Source organism: Triturus cristatus, chromosome 9, assembly GCF_964204655.1.
Source record: "Triturus cristatus chromosome 9, aTriCri1.1, whole genome shotgun sequence".
NCBI lineage: Eukaryota > Metazoa > Chordata > Amphibia > Caudata > Salamandridae > Triturus > Triturus cristatus.
Genome location: NC_140592.1, coordinates 427348254 through 427354253, shown reverse-complemented (window position 1 = coordinate 427354253; position 6000 = coordinate 427348254).

Genomic DNA, 6000 nt, shown 5'->3' with positions numbered 1-6000 from the left:
ATCCCATACGTATATGATGTTATGCTGGGCCATGCACAGCACACCCGTCGCATACCAATCGCTCACATGGCGCAATCCAATATGTATATGATGTTACGCGGGGCTATGCACCCATCGCAAACCAAACGCGGCTCCTTCTTGACTTATCTAATATGGTGGATTGAATTTGCGCACCCACCGTGATAGGTGCACGATGGGTACGCGACTCCAATATTTTTTAGGGAAAAAAAATATACATATATTTTAAAACACATAGGACATTACATAATTAAATTAAAATAAACAAATTAAAGAAAATTGTAGAATATTACAGTACAAAATATCTTTTAAATAAAAAACTTGCAATTTTCAGAAAAACATAAAAGGTTGTATAAATATTTAATTTAAAAATTAGAATTTAAAAAACACTAGAAATTCACTGAAAAAACCTTAGGTTTCAGGCCCGTTATATTTAAAAGTTAGCATTTAAAAAACCTTTGAAATTCACTGAAAAAACCATAGGTTTCAGGGATGTTATAGTTAGAAATTAGTATTTAAAAAACCTTTGAAATTCACTGAAAAATACATAGGTTTCAGGGGCGTTATAGATAGTTGGGCATTTCACTCTTACAAAACCATAGAAATGTTGTTGTTATACTTATAACTCACGCCCCCGCAATGCACTGCTGATGACGTCACATACTACATCACTCATGACATGGTCAGTGACATCACTGTTTACATCACCGATGACATCTCAAATGACATCACTGATGACATCATCCATGTGACAATCTGATGCACATTCTCACACCCTAATATAACCTTTGATACACCCACTCTAAAAAACAGAATATCATTTTTGAAAGCATAGACACACCAATACCAGTTACTATATATCTAGTCACTGGTTCTTAGGTCTACAAACAAATCCACTCATTCACCCATACAATCCCTCATACATGCAGTCACTCATCAATACAACACTATCATATACACTCATACACCTACACAGATACTCACACACCAGCACTCATCGTCCCTGAAACCTGTGGTTTTTTTCAGTAAGTTTCTAAGGTTTTTTAAATGCTAATTTCTAACTGTAGCGTCCCTGATACCTATGTTTTTTTCAGTGAATTTCAAAGGTTTTTTAAATGCTTATTTCTAACTATGCCTATGAAGGTAGAACATGTAAAGAAAAATGAAGAAAAGTACAGAAAGAAGCAAGACAAATGCAGAAAGAGGCAACAGAAGTCCGGAAAGACGAAGAAAAGTGCAGGAAGAAGCAAGAGATGTGCAGAAAGAACCAAAAGAGGAGCAGAAAGTCCTCCTGTGCCCCCAACATTTCGCTGACGGATAATGGTGGTAACTAACTTTGACTAACCAGGCCTAGAGCCAGTGCTATGCTAAAAGACACTTAGAATACAGTGAAAACACCTACATACACTAGGAAAAACTATGCATTGGGGTACCCCTGTGATTAGCCTTACCTCCTCTGTATTTGCCATTAGTTAGTGCCTGGGTCATTGCATGAGTACATGAGTAGTGACTGGATGATTAGAGTGCTACAAGGAGAGTGCATGGTGATTTTTTAAGTGATTGGATTTTGGCAGAGTGATTGGATAAGTACATTGTGCTGGCTGGGTAATTGGAGGAGTGCATAGGTAGTGACAGGGTGATGGCTGGACTGCATGGGTACTACCTGGGTAATTGCAGGAGTGAATCAGTACTGTGTAGGTGGTTAGAGGTCTGCATGGGTAGTGCACAAGGGATTGCAGCAGTGCATGTGTTAGTGCCTGGGTCGTTGCATAAGTACATGGGTACTGACTGCATGAAGAGAATACTGCAAGGAGAGTGCATGGAAATTTTATGAGTGCTTGGGTTTTGGCGGAGTGATTGGATAAGTACATGATGCTGAATGGGTGATTGGAGGAGTGCATAGGTAGGGAGAGAGGGATTGCTGGAGTGCATGGGTCCTACCTGGGTAATTGGAGGAGTGAATGAGTAATGTGTAGGTGGTTAGAGTACATGGTACTGGCTGGGTGATTGGAGGAGTGCATGAGTAGTGACAAGGAGATGCCTGGACTGCATGAGTAGTGCTCAGGGGATTGTAGCAGTGCATGTGTTAGTGCCTGGGTCATTGCATAAGTACAAGGGACTCATTACTTAAAAACAATTAATAAATAAACAATAAGGCCAGGCTCCAGGGAATGGGGTCCCTGGGGCTGAAATCAGCTGGAGAGGGGGCCACTCGGCCCCCCTCCCTATATATATATATATATATATATATATATGGAGTGAATTCTATATCAAGCTGGTAGGATGGAAAAGCGCTGGTCTACTCAGTGGGGATGAATTCAAGTTTTTAAAAAATTATTATCCAGTGATCCCGGTCATTTACTTCATCCCTAAAATACACAAGGATGCCAACAAACCACCTGGGCGGCCGATAATTTCAGCCCGTAACAGCATCCTAGAGAACACGTCCAGATATGTTGATTTTTTCCTGCAAGAACATGTTAAACACCTGGCATCATACATACAAGACACTAGTGATTTCTTGCGGAAGCTTCATGACATTGTGTGGCAGGACAACTATCTTCTTATTACTTTAGATGTCAGCACGCTGTATACTAGTATCCATCATCGTGATGGCATTAAGGCAGTGGACTATTTCTTAAGCAAGAGACCATTATGCATGCTGAATCATAACAGGATGTTGTTGAATATGATTTTATTTTGTCTAACCAACAACTTCTTTTTATTTAATAATCAGCTTTACCAACAGATGAGAGGAGTTGCGATGGGGGCTTGCTTCTCCCCAAGTTATGCCTGCCTGCATATGGGCCTTTGGGAGGAGCAAGTCCTCAGCAACAAATTTGCAAATGTGATGGCTAACAATGTAATTAGATGGTATCGTTACATTGATGATTTGTTCCTTGTGTGGAATGGTAATGCACAAGATGCCTTGACCTTTATAGACGATATCAATGATAATGAGCTTAATCTGCATTTTGTTGCACATGTGAGCAAGGAAAGAGTCAACTTCCTGTATGTAGAGGTATACACTAATCATGGTAATTTGGAGACCACTCTACATCATAAGCCAACAGCAGACAATACAATACTCCACGCATCCAGCCATCACCCTGAACATCTGATTTGCAGCATTCCATATGGGGAAATGCTGCGAAACAGAAGGATTTGCAGTGTTGAGTCAGAATGTTCACTAGCCCAGACTGAGAGTATGAAAAGATTCCTGATCAGGGGATATTCTAGGAATGTTCTTGATAGGGCAATGAATAAGACAAAGGCGATTTCTAGAACAGAAGCCCTTGCGCCTAAAATATCCAATCAACCCAATGACAGTTGTAATACCAACAATGATTCACCCAGGTTGATTTTAACCTATAACAGGCAACATTTGGCCTTGCGTAAGTTAATTAACAAGAACTGGGTTGTTCCACGTAATGACCCAGTTATAGGGGAATCCTGTCCTAAAAAAAATGCCATTACATTTAGCAAGGCACGCTCCATGAGCGACATGTTGGTCAAGACTAGTCCTGAAATAATAGCTTCTAAAACATGGCTGCAGGATATAAAAGGCTTTCGTAAATGTGCTGCATGCAAAGCTTGCAAATATGGCAAAAACAAGACTACTTTTACCAGTCCATTCAGTGAGACACCAACCACCATTTTGAAGAGATTAACCTGTAAAACAGAATACGCCGTATATGTGCTGGAGTGTTCATGTGGCCTGCGATATGTGGGCAGTACCAAGTTGCAGGTCCACAAACGGATACTCCAGCACATAAGGGCAATTAACAACAGTGATGCGGCGGGCGTATCCTATTGCTCGCCATTTCAAAGAGTGCCACAATAACTGTCTTGATCACCTCAGTTATTATGTGATCGATACGGCGCCACCACTCAGACGAGGGAGTAACCGTGAAGCATTACTTAGAAAATTAGAGACCAAATACATCCTGGAGTTGGAGTCCAAAGTGCCCAACGGGCTCAGTTCCAGTGATGATCTCTACACTTGTTTATAAAGGAATTACACATGCTTTCTGTAGAAATTGATTTTTGGATTAAACAATAATTGTTAGCTTAGTTTCAACCACCTCCTCTGCTATTCAAATTTTAACATCATGTTTTTTATGTAAAAAATGAGTCAGTATATATCTTCAAAACTTGTATAAATAGATTTTTGCACATTTGCACTTATTTTGAATTTTTAAAATTATGGGTTCTTTCGACAACGATTTATCAAGTGAGGGACTGAAATATATATTGCAATCACTGAAAAATATAAAGACACATATTCTATTCAATATTACCGTATAGAATATATGGGTACCACATATATGATGCATTAGAATAGGGACGCCTAGGTGGATGGCATTTTTAACACATGGCGATTGGTCATGTGAGATACAACATGACAGCCAACATGGGCTGGATTGCAGTAATATTGAATTTAGGCATTTTCATATTTTTGAGGTGTCCATTTCACCGGATTGTCCACAAAGATTAACATTCTTGTCAGTAATGATGACACAACACAATATAAATTGATATGATTGTTATTATTGAATGTTATTCTGTATTTAAGTCTTTACGTGCATTCTATGGTTGGTTGATTGACCAATGTGGACTTAATCTTATTTTTCAGCAATAACAAAGGATTGATTTTAACGTGTTTTTGAATTTTAATAGACACTGTTTTAAATCCTTGCAACTTTGCACATAACTTGCAGTTATTTGCACATATATAAAGCATATTCAGGATAAGTTACAGCAATATGTATATGTCTAGGCTTCTGAAGTTCCGGTTTTAAACGTGTTTATGAAGTCAATAGACAGGTATTTTAACCAATGCGAATTTGCACAAAAAAGAGCAGCATTTTGCACATTTATAAAACAATATTGGCACTAGTCAATTTATATTGTTGATGTTCATAGACTTATAAACTTGGTTCTTGAGGCATTCTTTGTTAATGTATGCAATTTTGCACGAAGAAAAACAGTATTTTGCACATTTTAAAAACTTTGAAGTATTTTCTCGATGTGTATGTACCCATAATCACATGGTTGTTGCACTGGCACTTTAAATTCCATGGTCACTCCTCTTGGCGTCATGTGATCAAGGCTTCTTTGAAGCCGAAACGCGTCATGGCGGCAGTGCCGGTTTAAATAAAATAAAATAATTAGCACGCGAATCTGGGTCTGTACCGTCTTTTACGCAGCGCCTGGGAAGTGGAGTACTGCGACGGATTGCTTGTGCATATATATATATTTATATATATATATATATATTTATGTTTATATATATATATATATATATATATGTTCACTGAAAAAACCATAGGTATCAGGGGCGTTATACTTGGAAATTAGCATTTAAAAAGCATTGAAATTCACTGAAAAAAACATAGGTGTCAAGCCCGTTATAGTTAGAAATTAGCATTTAAAAAACCTTAGAAATTCACTGAAAAAACCATAGGTTTCAGAAACCTTATAGTTAGTTGGAAATTTCACTCGTACAAAACCATAGAAATTCCCCCGTTATAGTTAGTTGAACTAACTATAACTTGCGCCCCCGCCATGCACTGCTGATGACGTCACATATTACATCATTCATGACATGGTCAGTGACATAACTGATTACATCACTGATGATATCTCAAATGACATCACTGATGACATCACTGATGACATCATCCAGTGACTGTGTGTTTCTGTAAAGTTTAAATATATTTTTTATATATATATATATATATATATATATATATATATATATATATATATATATATATATATATATATATATATATATATATACCAAGGTGTATTGAAGAATGAGCGGGTGTATAAGTGTCTGGATGGAGGATTTAGTAGGTGCGTGACTGACTGTATAAGTGAGTGATTAAATGTGTCTCACTGAAGGCATGGGTTAGTGACTAAACTGTCTGAATGTCTGTATCAGTATGTCTGTTGTTGTTTAAGCTGCTGAATGTG